The sequence below is a fragment of the Scyliorhinus torazame genome, chromosome 15 (genome assembly GCF_047496885.1).
Source record: "Scyliorhinus torazame isolate Kashiwa2021f chromosome 15, sScyTor2.1, whole genome shotgun sequence".
NCBI classification, from domain to species: domain Eukaryota; kingdom Metazoa; phylum Chordata; class Chondrichthyes; order Carcharhiniformes; family Scyliorhinidae; genus Scyliorhinus; species Scyliorhinus torazame.
The window spans coordinates 24,105,873-24,120,163 of record NC_092721.1 but is presented as its reverse complement, the minus strand read 5'-3'; the positions used below and the strand labels follow the sequence as shown (position 1 = coordinate 24,120,163).

The 14,291-nt window shown below is 47.7% G+C and overlaps 1 protein-coding gene across 8 annotated transcripts in view; it reads right to left on the bottom strand.

Moving 5' to 3' along the window:
• Positions 1–5,798, bottom strand: part of scel (sciellin) — a 91,133-nt gene extending 85,335 nt beyond the window's left edge. For 2 of the 8 annotated variants that reach the window (XM_072476194.1, XM_072476195.1), the window contains exon 1: positions 5,609–5,797. The gene's annotated coding sequence lies outside the window, so the exon portion shown is untranslated. Of the gene's footprint in view, positions 1–5,608 lie in introns of all 8 variants that reach the window. The other 6 variants (XM_072476199.1, XM_072476197.1, XM_072476196.1 and 3 more) reach the window with 5 other exon arrangements.
• Positions 5,799–14,291: the final 8,493 nt, after the last annotated feature.

Sequence of the window (14,291 nt, the reverse complement as noted above, 5' to 3'; positions counted from 1 at the left end):
TGTACCCGAAGGGGTTGATGAAACACCCTAGTGCCCGCAGTGCACACTGGGCACCGAAGGCCTTGATTGTGATGGCGGACACCATGTGCTCCCTTTCCAGAGACGCCTGACAACAAGCAGAAGAGAGGCAGACAGTCGAGATGGGGTGGCACAGTGGTTAGCACTGCTGTTTCACAGCACCAGGGACCCGGGTTCAATTCCGGCCTCGGATGACTGTCTGTGTGGAGTATGTATGTTCTCCTCGTGCGTCTGCGTGGGTTTCCTCTGGGTGCTCCGGTTTCCTCCCACAGTCCAAAGATGTGCTAGTCAGTTGGATTGGCCATGCTAAATTGCCTGTAGAGTCCAAACGTTAAGAGAGGTTACAGGGATAGGGTGGGGGAGTGGACCTAGTTAGGGTGCTCCTTCAGAGGGTCGGTGTAGACTCGATGGGCCAAATGGTCACCTTCTACACTGTTGGGATTCTATGGATTTATGATTCGATGACCCCCCTCAACCGCCCATTGCCTGGACCTATTTCTGGCCAGCTATGCTGGGCCCATGAGGAGGTCCTCCTCTTTCCCCACCCCCCCTCCGCCCGAAGATCAGGAAATAAGTTGTATGCGTTTGAATGAATTCCAAAGCATGGCCAAGTTAATTAACACTGCAAATTGACAGGGATTTGACTGAAATGCTTAATTATGCTCTGGAAGTCCATAATCAGCTGCATATTTCTAATTGCAGTAGATTTAAACTTTCCATATTCATTTTTTGAAAGGGTCAGGAATGATAGCATAGTGGTTATGTTATTGGAGGCGAGAAGCTTGGATTATTGATTCGGAAAAGCTCAAGCCTCAGCACGGCAGCTGGTGAATTCAAAATTAATTAAATAAATGTGAAGTACAGAGCTGGAATTAGTAAAGGAGATCATTAATTGTAAAAACCCAGCTGCTTCGCCAAAATGAAACCTGCCAGCCTCTATGTGTTTCTAGACCCACCGCTATGTGGTTGACTTTTAACTGTCCTCTGAAATGGCCGTGCTCGCCACTCAGTTGTCAAAAGATGACTCACCACGGCCTTCACAAGGGCAATTCCGGATTGCCAATAAATTCTGGCATCGCCGGTGATGCCCACGCCCATGAACAATATTTTAAAATTGTACCTCTTTTTTCAGATGTGAACGATGCTAAGTTGAGGCCCTTTCTGCCATCTCAGGCAGATATGGGAGAACGCTACTGACATGCCCTGGGCGACATCTATCTCTGATCAATCACCACCAAAAGATCATTTGGTCATTTATTTCATTGCTGGCTTGTGATTGAATGGAAACAGCAAAGACGTAAGTGACGCACACCATCCTTCCTACACTCCAAAAAAGTCTTTCATTGTTTGTGAAAAGCTTTCCAGAATTATGAAGTGATAAAAAACTCGGTATACATGCATGTTCTTTTTTCTTTCAGCGATATCTGCAGGAGATATACAGAGTACTTTCTTATGTTGAACTCTCAGCGCTAGAATCAATTGCACAGGCAGTTTTTATGCATAGAATTGTATAGGGTACACTGCATTTGGTTCAACCAGTCCAACCAGCTCGTCTGCCTCATTTGAGCCAAGTGGGGCTCTAAGTGCCGAGTAAACTATTCTACTCTCTTCCAGTAAAAGCTCGCAGAATTCAAATCTAGGCCAACACTCCCTGCGCCGGTGTTTCTTCCACATCATCATGTTTATGGCATCTCAGCACAAGGCTGCAACGAGCCACCGTGGGGCAAATAGTGAGTAGGATCTAGGTGTAAGTCTACAGCAAATCTAGCCAACTAGCATAGGACTATTATAGCCAACATGAGAAAGGAAACAGGTTTCCAATCAATCTGACGAGATTCATACCTGAATACCGGGTGTAATATTGTCCTCTACTCTCCACATCGTCTTTCTCCATCAATTTATCCGTCATTCATTTTCCATTACAACAAGAGTCTAGTCTACCAACAGCAGAATAAAAAGATCTTTCAATCTCTTAAATGTATGCACACCATGCTGAGGATTTCCACTGGAATTGAGAGAGAAAGTGTCTGGGGTCCCTTAGGATTTTTGTTTCCTTTATTCTTTTCTGGGATGTGGGCATCGCTGGCTGGCTGGGCCAGAATTTATTGCTCCCTAATTGTCCAAGTCACAACTACATTTCTGTGGATCTCATGTCCCATGTAGACCAGCCCAGGTAAGGATGGCAGATTTCCACCCCTCAAGGAACCAGACAATCGGACTTTAAATTCCAGATTTGTTTCTTATTGAATTCAAATTTCACCATCTGCTGTGCTGGGATTCAAACTCAAGCCTCCAGAGCATTACTTTGGGTCTCTGGCTTGCTAGTCCAGCATAATACCCCCACACTACTGCCTCCCCACTAACAACATGGCTAACATCAGACATCCAGTGAGATGGAACTCCTCCATCACAGTGGTAGCCTGCACGAGATACCACATTTTTATTTCTCCCACCACTCTCTCTGATTGAGATTGCCTATTGGACACCCCTCTTTGGGTTACCTATTCACAGCCAAATAGATACATTGGCTAATTCCCTTTTCACTCAAGCCTGGAGCCCACACTGTCATCAGTGACTGGAACTGATTCTACATACAAGTTTTGTTTGCTGAGGTTCATGGAGATTCTTCTTCAATAGACTCTGTAAATGGAATTTGTTGACTCTGAAATGCACCGTCTGTCTCGGGGTACAATCAGCTGCAAGTCTCGGCCTGCCTCCAACTCAATAACTGACACAATGGCATCAAAAAAGGGGAATTTGCTATTAAATAGCACCTAGTTCACAGCCACAGAATACCCCAAAGCACATTGCAGCCAGTGAGACATTTTTGGAATGCGGTCACGGTTATTATGTAGGGAGCATGGCAGTAAGTTTACACACAGCAAGCTCCCAGAAAGAGCAGTGTGATAATGACTCAGTTTTGCGATGTTGATTGTGGAATAAATATTAGCCAAGAGACCAGGAGTAATTCACTCGCTCTTCCCCAAATAGTCCAAGGGATCTTTTACATCCACCTGACATTGCGGATTGGGAGCTCGGTGCTCCCAATCCGCAAAGTGCCATCCAAAATACAACACCCCATTGGAGAGCCAATTTTGATTTGCATGCTTAAGTCCCGGAGTAGAACTTGAACCCACAACCATCTGGACTCAAAAGCGAGGGAACCACCCAGTGAGCTGCAGCATATCGATAGGCTCCAGGCACCAACTCACGGAACCAACTACACTGCCTCCTAGCTGTCCATTTTATTTTACATTCATTACATGGAGGAATTAAAATACGCCACTCTTGTAAAGTCTTTAAAGCATTTCTTCTGGAATCGGTAAACCAAACTAATTTTCAATTTAGTTTCACGCCACATCTGATTTACAGTGATATCCATGGTATTTTATCTCAACTGAAAAAAAAAAGGATATGGAACCCTTGTCTAGAGTCAGCTGCAAAATACCATTTCAATTTTTAAAAAAGGTTTTATAAACAGCTTGCATCATTTATTGTTAAAAATATGAATCACTTTCTCAGCTCCTTAATCCCAGAGATCCCAGACCTGCAACTTACTCCTTCAGTCTACAGGAGCAAGTCGTGAAGTGAACTTATGGTCAAGACTGGAGACTGTTTCAGGAGCAAAGGTATTTGTATGGTTCGTATGGATCTTCCTCTCTGGGCTCCATGTGGAAAAGTTTCCTTATCTAAGCCTCTTCCATGTGGACCTGGAACATGAGCTCTGGACTTGGACATCTGCAACATCAAGGTGGCTGACACACCACACGCTGCCCTGCACATAGGTCCTCTGCTGAAGGTAAATATCCAATATATAACTGACAAGGAAATTCTGAGGCTTGGAACCAAGCTGCACATAGGAATCACTGGAGTTTTGGTGGCGCAAACCCATGCTCACATATCCAGAGTTTTGTACTTGATTAATGCTGAACTTGTACATTTTCAACTGTTGCCACCACCATTTGGTATGTAGGGAGTTCATACTTTGGTTAGGATGAGCATGTTACTTGGAGGAAGTTCTCAGTGTCTTCTATGCGTCTGACAAGGCTATCAACCCACGTTTGTCATGAGTGACCAGTTAGTGACTATCTTCCTGGGTATACACAGTAAGAAGTCTCACCTGAGAAAGGAGCAGCGCTCCGAAAGCTAGTGATTTTAAACAAACCTGTTGGACTTTAACCTGGTGTTGTAAGACTTCGTACTGTGCTCACCCCAGTCCAACGCCGGCATCTCCACATCATTCCTGGGTAAAGGTATAAGTAGGATTTCTTTGGGATCAAGTTGGATCCAAGATCACATGATGTGTTATGGAAGGTTACAACCAATTTGTTACTCAACGACACCCTCCGTCAACCAATAACCGAACGAGACAGGTAGGCAGCACTCCAGTCTGCTTCTGATGGTTGACCAGCTCAGTGATGTGATTTGGACGGGCAGACCTGTTACTGCAGGTAAAACTCTTCCTTTCCGTTCCAACTATAACCCTGTCAGCTAACTCCAAAACAGATATGGTGGTCACGGATGGGCAATCAGGAAGAAATTTATCGGCAAGCTACATGATTTTAGATGTTTAAACTCCAGTGTACCTTTGCTGCACGCTTGAGGTCTTTAAGGTTGATCTACTTGCAGCTGCACCTATAATCTCTGGGCAAAGATAAGTGAGGCATTCCACTGTTGAAGCAGGGCGTTCACGTCATATTGGGCAAACGAAAACGTGACTTACCTGGAGTTCCGAGCAGATTGAGGTGGAGACTCTAACCGTGGTTATGATGAATGTCAGTGCATATTAGACACCTGACTGCCCAAAGCACCTCTGCCTAAGCTAATTTGTGCATGCCATCAAATCCATGATTAATCAGCAGCACCAAAAAAAACCTTCCTTCTCAAACACATTTTTGTTTCTGCCTTATCGACCACAGACACACTTGAACATAAAAAATAGCTTTGCGGCTATTTCACAAGCACTGCTTTTATATACCTGTTTCTCCAATTATTTCCTCAACTGCCCAACGTGATTAAGAATACACTAAGGTAAAAGCAGAGGCTTTCCATGTCCCTTAATTGAAAGGTAGTTACAGTCATGCTGCTCGACTGAACAAGCACTTCATCTTGGGGCTGCCCATACCAACGTCAAAGAAATTCTAATTACAAAGATAAATCAAATATCATTTCCTTGTCGGGTCTACTGGTAATATCCCCACCAGATATCTACTTCGCATACAGGACTTTGGTCCTAGGAATTCTGTAACTTTGTTCGTTTACACAGCTTTCAAGTTTATCTGAAGATTTATGACCTTTCCAATGTAATTTTAAGAAAGGGAAGCACCCTTCACAGCCGGCAGAGCAATAATCCATTCGCAGATGCTGGATCAATGCTGACAATCCCTACCAAATACAAAAGATAGTTTCCTCTGACAGGCAAATAATATTGGCACTTGAGCTATTCCAAAGTTGTCAAGATTCTCTTTTGTCTCTTCCATGCTTAAAGCCAAGAGGGCAGAAATCGGCTGAACTTTGAGCAAATCTCACCACAACTATCAAAGTGGCAGGCTGATTACGAGAAATGCAAGCATTAATATCTCGTTCTCACCTGCCTGATGCCTGTTCTCCGAAAGAATTCCTCTGGAGTTTCTTCTCTGCTTGCTGTGTTAACTGCTGAATATTCGTCGCTGCTGTCCCCCCCACAATGTGCTGACAAGAGGAATGGCGAAGCTAATGGCAGCGGAGCTTACTCCCAGCTTTTTTGTTCCTGTATTGACAGGGTTCCACCCAGGTAGCACTGACTCACACTCTCACTCCCTCTGGGTGGAGAAAAGGGAGGGTAACAGTGCAATCTCCGGCAAGCAGAAAGCACTTATTTAAAAAAAACCATAGTGGCAGCTCGTAGAGTTTCCACATTCCACCACTCCCTCTCGGGTCAACTAAATTGCATTCCTTCCATATCAGTGCAGCTCCACCTGTGCGGATTCCACCACCCAAACATATTTGCAGTGTAGCTAACATATACACCTGTTGGCGAGCCACAATGACAACCAACCTGTTCCTGACAGAACCCCATTGCTACCCTTAAAAGGAAAAGAGAATAATGGATATCCAAGAATGATTCCAAATCAGAGACCAAAGGAGCTGTGAAACAGGCACCTGCAACTTAAAATGAAAGTGCAAACTGCTGATTTGTTACATGTTTGTCTCAATAAAAAGCAGATGTTACCAGCGCCAGATTTTTAACTCGAACTATTTGCTCTATTTTCCTGCTCTTTCCCCCAAATACTGCACTTTTTCCAATTACCTTTTCAATTCAAAGTTAAGTGACATTCTAGCCTCTGATCGTTTATTTTTAAAAATAAATTTAGAGTACCCAATTCATTTTTCCAATTAAGGGGCAATTTAGCGTGGCCAATCCACCTAACCTGCACATCTTCTGGGTTGTGGGGCGAAACCCACGCAAGCACGGGGAGAATGTGCAAACTCCACACGGACAGTGAACCAGAGCCGGGATCGAACCTGGGACATCGGCGCCGTGAGACAGCAGTGCTAAGACCAATAATTTATACTCAGCATTCCATATCCAAATGGCCCCTCCAGTTTAAAACATTATCTCTTTACTGCCCCTTTGTTTATTCGGTATTAATCTAGAATCAATAGCATTGTTTACCGGTGCAGGCTTGGAGGGCCGAAGGGCCTGTTCCTGTGCTGTATTGTTCTTTGTTCTTTGTTACTGAAATGCCAAACAGAGGAAACATGGTGATTTGTAAATCGCTGAAGTCCAACCTGGGTTCCGCGGAATCCTGGGGTTCCACTGGAAACATCCAGGGGTTCTGCGGGAGGTCTGGCCATTTAAAATGTTTTAGAAGCTGTTATTCCAGCTTGTCCAATCGAAGGCAGGTGGTTTTCACACCGCATTGGCTACTGATAGGCACGCCAGTCAGCCGGCCTTTGATTGGACAAGCTGGAAATAGCGGCACAGTCAGTCTTGAAAATCCCAGGACAGGCCGAGAGTGAAGGCAACCAGGCAGCGAGAGTGGGGAAAGCTGCGAACACTATGGGATTTTTAACTAGAACCAGCTGCGAACGGGATGGGTGCACCTCGGAGGGTGGGAGCGGAAGCGGCTATGGAGCAACAGAGAGAGAAGTGAGAGTGTGAATGTGTGCGAGAGAGAGAGAGAGAGAGGTGGGAGTGTGAGTTCCCAAGAGAGAGGGATAGGTTACAATGTGATTGTGTGTGTGAGAGGGATGGATAGATCATAGAATTTACAGTGCAGAAGGAGGCCATTTGGCCCATCGAGTCTGCACCAGCTCTTATAAAAAGCACCCTACTCAAGCTCACATATCTATCCTATCCCCGTAACCCAGTAACCCCCACTTATCCTTTTTGGACACGAAGGGCAATTTAGCATGGCAAATCCACCTAACCTGCGCATCTTTGGGCTTTGGGAGGAAACTGGAGCACCCGGAGGAAACCCACACAGACACGGGGAGAACGTGCAGACTCCGCACAGACAGTGACCCAGCCGGGGATCGAACCTGGGACCCTGGAGCCGTGAAGCAACTGTGCTAACCACTATGCTACCGTGCTGCCCTAGATGGGAGTGTGAGTGTGTGTGAAAGTGAGAGAGAGGTGAGAGTGTGTGTATAGAAAGAGAGTGGGTGTGAATCTGTGTGAGAGAGGTGGGAGCGTGTGTGTGTTTTTGTGCGTGAGAGAGGTAAGTGTGAGAGTGTGTGTGAGAGAGAGGGGAAGAGTAAGTCTGTGTGTGTGTGTGTGTGTGTGTTTGTCTGATATGAGAATCCAGCTCTCCAGCAACACTCCAAATATTAAACAAATGTGTGAACAAAAAAAGCATCATCACTCCTCCCATTAAAAGTGATGAAAAGTAGGAGAGGCTTAAATATTTGTTGAATAAGAAATGTATTCATATATGAAGTAGAAAAACGATTTATAAATGTGGTTTTGTATGTTTGTGCCTACTGTGTAAAAAACAATCAATATTTTCTGGTTTAACTCTTCAACATAATGGGCGGGATTCTTCGACCCCCCCGCCGGGTCAGAGAATCACTGGGAGAGCGGCGTGAATCCCGCCCCGCCGCTCCGACGCCGGCTGATGTATTCTCCGGCGACAGTTTTCGGGCGGGGTCTGGGTGTACGCCATGCCGGTCAGGAGCCGTTGGCAGCGGCCCCCCTGGCAATTCTCCGGGCCCCGATGGGCCGAGCGGCCGTCAGTTCCTGGCCTGTCCCGCCGGCGTGAAATGGACATGGTCCCACATGGCTGGTAGGCCGTCCAGTGCAGGCCTCGGGGGGGGCGTGGGGGGATCCAGCCCCGGGAGGGGCTCCCACAGTGGCCTGGCCCGCGATCGGGGCCCACCGATCTGCGGGCAGCCTGTACTGTGGGGGCACTCCTTCCTTCCGTGCCGGCCTCTCTAGGGCTCCGCCATGGCCGGTGTGGAGTAGAACCCCTCCTGCGCATACGCAGGAATACGCCGGCCGGTCTGCGCATGCGCGGAACCACGCCTGCGGTTCTGCGCATGTGCCAACGCGTGCAGTCCCTTTGGCGCCGGCCTAGCCCCCAGATATGCGGAGGATTCTGCAACTTCTGGTTGGCCCGGCGGCGGAGTGGTTCGCGCCATTCTTGGCGCCGCCGTCAGGCCATCCCGCCAATTGCGGGAGAATCCCGCCCAATGTTTCTCAGGGGTTCCGTCAGTCAGGAGGTCGAAAGGTTCCGTGGCTGTCAAAGATTCGGAAACTCTGGTCTAGTGGATTCATCACCATAGCCAACAGGTTGGATTTTAACCTGCTCTCCTGGACAGGAGAGAAGGACGCCTCTGGGTTCCTTCGTTCGAACACATGACCTACGCTGGCACCTGACTGCTATTTTGACCTTGGAACCAAGCAGGGAAGCTGTTGTCATTAAGAAAGCAAATCACTGAGGTAAGACTAACAGTGCTCGGCAGCAAACAGATAGCCAGAGATTGCATCGCCCAGATTTCCACCTGTAAACCTGTTACTCTTTTAGCACCTACCCATTCAAAGCACTCAATCTTGGAAGGCTTTCATTATTTGAAATGCTTATCATTAATGTAGCAGCTCAGGCACATATTGAACAAATATGCTCCACAACAAAATTCACAGTTGCGTAATTTATTCTGCAGATGGTGCGTGAATTTTTACGGTTTGGCATTCAGCGTTATGAGATATGATCATAGGAGATACGAACAGGGCTAGGCCATCCAGCTCATTGGGTCTGTTCCGCCACTCACTGAGGTAATGACTGATCTGATTGTGGCCATAACTCCACTTCCCTGCCGACGCTCCATAACCCTTAACTCCCTTGATAACACATCACACATAGCCAATTGGTGAGTCACTTGGTTCCCAAGCAAGTATAAATTCAACAGAGGAGCAAGGTGCAAAGGAATAATGATCAATTCCAAAACTGGGTTACAGCGGCATGGTGTCACAGTGATTAACACTGGCGCCTCACAGCACCAGGGATTCTGAACTTGGGTGACTGTCTGTGTGGAGTTTGTACATTCTCTCCGTGTCTGAGTGGGTTTCTACCAAGTGCTCCAAATCCAAAGATGCACAGGTTAAGTGAATTGGCCATGCTAAAATGTCCTCTTAGTGTCCAAAAGATTAGGTGGGGTTACAGGGGTAGGGCGGGGGAGTGGGCATAGGTAGGGTGCTCTTTCAGAGGGTCGGTGCAGACTCAATGGGCCAAATGGCCTCCTTCTGCACTGCAGGGATTCTACGATTCTATAGACTGGGTTGAACAGCTTCCATGATGGGACTTCTATGTAGTTTTGCATTCTGCCACTCTTGGAGCCTGGCACTGCCTCTGGCACCCGTGGGGTGTACACACCTCTGCACCCTGCACGGTCATCATGACTGGTTCTCGTTTTTGAAAACCAGTAGTGACCTGTGCCAGCATGAAGTCACACTGACTGGGTGGGAGGATAAGGCGCGGGCGGGCGTTACAGCGTCAAACCCAGTAAGTATGTATTTAACGTTATGGCGTGAACCTGATCACGTCGCTGACAATGGGGGGGTTAGGGACTGGGAAGATCTAGTTCGGGCAAATCCCGCTTTGGGTTCTCCTTGGTTCTCTGAAAACTACCCCACTTGGGTAGGACAAAATCACCGCCTGTTTCTGGGCAGAGTACAGCCTTTGGCCAAATCCTTGGCCACCAGCCAACTAATCTAACCAAGTCCCTCCCCATCTCTTGGGTGCCAGAAAGTCTGGGTTCTGCTGTCCAAAATGGTGTACTATTTTGCAACTTTTGAGTTCCTCACTTGCTCTGCTCGACTTAAAGGTATATGTCCAATAAACATCCATGCTGAGGATGTCCGGGATAATTTCCTGGAACAGTATGTAATGGAACCTACAAGGGAACAAGCGGTCCTAGATCTGGTCCTGTGTAATGAGGCAGGATTGATTAATGATCTCATAGTTCGGGATCCTCTTGGAAGGAGCGACCACAATATGGTGGAATTTAAAATACGGTTGGAGGATGACAAGGTAAAATCAAACACTAGTGTTTTGTGCTTAAACAAAGGCGATTACAATGGGATGAGAGAAGAACTAGCTAAGGTAGACTGGGAGCAAAGACTTCATGGTGAAGCAGTTGAGGAACAGTGGAGAACATTCCGAGCGATCTTTCACAATGTTCAGGAACGGTTCATACCGACAAAAAAGAAAGACGGTAGAAAGGGGAAAAATCGACCGTGGATATCTAAGGAGGTGAGGGAGAGTATCAAATTGAAGGAAAAAACATATAAAATGGCAAAAATTAGTGGGAGACTAGAGGACTGGGAAGTCTTTGGGGGACAACAGAAAGCTACTAAAAAAGCTATAAAGAAGAGTAAGGTAGACTATGAAAGTAAACTTGCTCAAAACATAAAAGCAAATAGTAAAAGCTTCTACAAATATATAAGACAAAAAAGAGTGGCTAAGGTAAATATTGGCCCTTTGGAAGATGAGAAGGGAGATTTAATAATAGGAGACGGGGAAATGGCTGAGGAGCTGAACAGGTTTTTTTGGGTCAGTCTTCACAGTGGAAGACACAAATAACATGCCAGTGACTGATGAAAATAAAGATATGATAGGTGAGGACTTGAGGTGATTGTAATCACTAAGGAGGCAGTATTGGGCAAGCTAATGGGGCTAAAGGTAGACAAGTCTCCTGGCCCTGATGGGATGCATCCCAGAGTGTTAAAAGAGATGGCTAGGGAAATTGTAAACGCACTAGTGATAATTTATCAAAATTCACTAGACTCTGGGGTGGTCCCAGAGGATTGGAAAGTAGCAAACGTGACACCACTGTTTAAAAAAGGAGGTCGGCGGAAAGCGGGTAATTATAGGCCGGTAAGCTTAACTTCGGTTGTAGGGAAAATGCTGGAATCTATCATTAAGGAGGAAATAGTGGGGCACCTGGAGGGAAATTGTCCCATTGGGCAGACGCAGCATGGGTTCATAAAGGGTAGATCGTGTCTGACTAATTTGGTAGAATTTTTTGAGGACGTTACCAGTGCAGTAGATAACAGGGAGCCAATGGATGTGGTATATCTGGATTTCCAGAAAGCTTTTGACAAGGTGCCACACAAAAGGTTGCTGCATAAACTAAAGATGCATGGCATTGAGGGTAAAGTGGTAGCATGGGTAGAGGATTGGTTAACTAACAGAAAGCAGAGAGTGGGGATAAATGGGTGTTTCTCTGGTTGGCAACCTGTAACTAGTGGGGTCCCTCAAGGATCAGTGTTGGGCCCGCAGTTGTTCACAATTTACATAGATGATTTGGAGTTGGGGACCAAGTGCAATGTGGCAAAGTTTGCAGACGACACTAAGATGAGTGGAAAAGCAAAAAGTGCAGAGGATACCGGAAGTCTGCAGAAGGATTTGGATAGGTTAGGTGAATGGGCTAGGGTCTGGCAGATGGAATTCAATGTTGCCAAGTGTGAGGCTATCCATTTTGGGAGGAATAACAGCAGAATGGATTATTATTTAAACGGTAAGATGTTAAAACATGCTGCTGTGCAGAGGGGCCTGGGTGTGCTGGTGCACGAGTCGCAAAAAGTTGGTGTGCAGGTGCAACAGGTGATTAAGAAGGCTAATCGAGTTTTGTCTTTCATTGCTAGAGGGATGGAGTTCAAGACTAGGGAGGTTATGCTGCAATTGTATAAGGTGTTGGTGAGGCCACATCTGGAGTATTGTGGTCTCCTTACCTGAGAAAGGACATATTGGCACTGGAGGGAGTGCAGAAGAAATTCACTAGGTTGATCCCAGAGTTGAGGGGATTAGATTATGGCGAGAGGTTGAGTAGACTGGGACTGTACTCATTGGAGTTTAGAAGGATACGGGGGGATTTTATTGAAACATATAAAATTATGAAGGGAGTAGATAGGATAGATGCGGGCAGGTTGTTTCCACTGGTCGGGGAAAGCAGAACTAGGGGGCATAGCCTCAAAATAAGGGGAAGTAGATTTAGGACCGAGTTTAGGAGGAACTTCTTCACCCAAAGGGTTGTGAATCTCTGGAATTCCTTGCCCAGTGAAGCAGTTGAGGCTCCTTCTTTAAACGTTTTTAAGAAAAAGATAGATACATTTTGTAGCGCACAATGACTTACGAGAGAGACTAGTAGTGGTTAAGTCGATGAGGCTTTATTAAGCGAGACTTGTCCCCAGCAGTTCAGCAACAGAATGAAGCGGCGGGGAGAAGCTCAGGTTCTTATACTCCGCCTTCAGGGCGGAGCCAGGAGTCAACAGCCAACCAGGACCCGGGATCTGTCAGCCAATAGCATCACGGCTTCACAGTCCCACATGACCCCTAATACATACCACCACATTCACCCCTTGTTAAAAAAGAACCCGGCGGGGTGGTGGTTCGCATGGTGGTAGGGGTTTACAAGGCTGGTCCTGGGAGGAAAATTTCGGACACGTTACTACAGTTTTAGCCCTACACTGGGCTATGTACAAAGTTTGTGAAACTATTTACAATATTAGTCAAAGAAAAAAAATTTTTGTTACAATCCAACAACATTCTTGGTGTCACGCCGATGCCACGAGTCGAGCGGGCGGTCTGGTCTTCCTCGTCGATCGCCTCAGCCCCGGTGGTGGTGCAGGTGCTTGTTCAGGCGTTGTCGTCTCCGGGAGCGTTTCGGTGTTCGTTCCTGTTTCACTCCTGGGCGGGCACGGGAGGAGGACCGATCCTCCCGGGAAGGGGGCGGTCGCGGGGTGCGCCAGTGGTAGGGAGCGGATGATCGGTGTCGTGGGTGTGTGTGTGTTGCCGGCGGGCGCCAGGTCCCGCAGGAAGACCGTGTCCTGTCGGCCGTCGGGGTACGCCACGTAGGCGTACTGCGGGTTCGCGTGGAGAAGGTGAACCCTCTCGACCAACGGGTCCGATTTGTGCGCCCGCACATGTTTCCAGAGCAAGATGGGTCCTGGGGCCGCCAGCCAGGTCGGCAGCGACGTTCCGGAGGAGGACTTCCTGGGGAAGACAAGGAGGCGCTCATGAGGCGTTTGGTTAGTGGTGGTACACAGCAGCGACCGGATGGAGTGGAGAGCATCCGGGAGGACCTCCTGCCACCGGGAAACTGGGAGATCCCTGGACCGTAGGGCCAGTAGGACGGTCTTCCAGACCGTGCCGTTCTCCCTCTCTACTTGCCCGTTCCCCCGGGGGTTGTAGCTGGTCGTCCTGCTCGAGGCTATGCCCTTGCTGAGCAGGAACTGGCGCAGCTCGTCACTCATGAAGGAGGACCCCCTGTCGCTATGGATATATGCGGGGCAACCGAACAGTGTGAATATGGTGCCAAGGGCTTTAATGACTGTGACCGCTGTCATGTCGGGGCAGGGGATGGCGAAGGGGAAATGGGAGTACTCGTCCACCACGTTCAGGAAGTATGCGTTGTGGTCGGTGGAAGGGAGGGGCCCTTTGAAATCCAGACTGAGGCGTTCAAAGGGGCGGGAAGCCTTGATCAGGTGCGCTCTATCCGGCCTGAAAAAGTGCGGTTTGCACTCCGCGCAGATGTGGCAGTTCCTGGTGACTGTACGGACCTCCTCCACAGAGTAGGGGAGGTAGTGGGACTTTATGAAATGGTAGAACCGAGTGACCCCCGGGTGGCAGAGGTCCTCGTGGAGGGCTTGGAGACGGTCTATTTGTGCGTTGGCACATGTGCCGCGGGATAGGGCATCGGACGGCTCGTTCAGCTTTCCGGGACGGTACAAGATCTCGTAGTTGAAGGTGGAGAGCTCGATCCTCCACCTTAAGATCTTGTCATTTTTAATT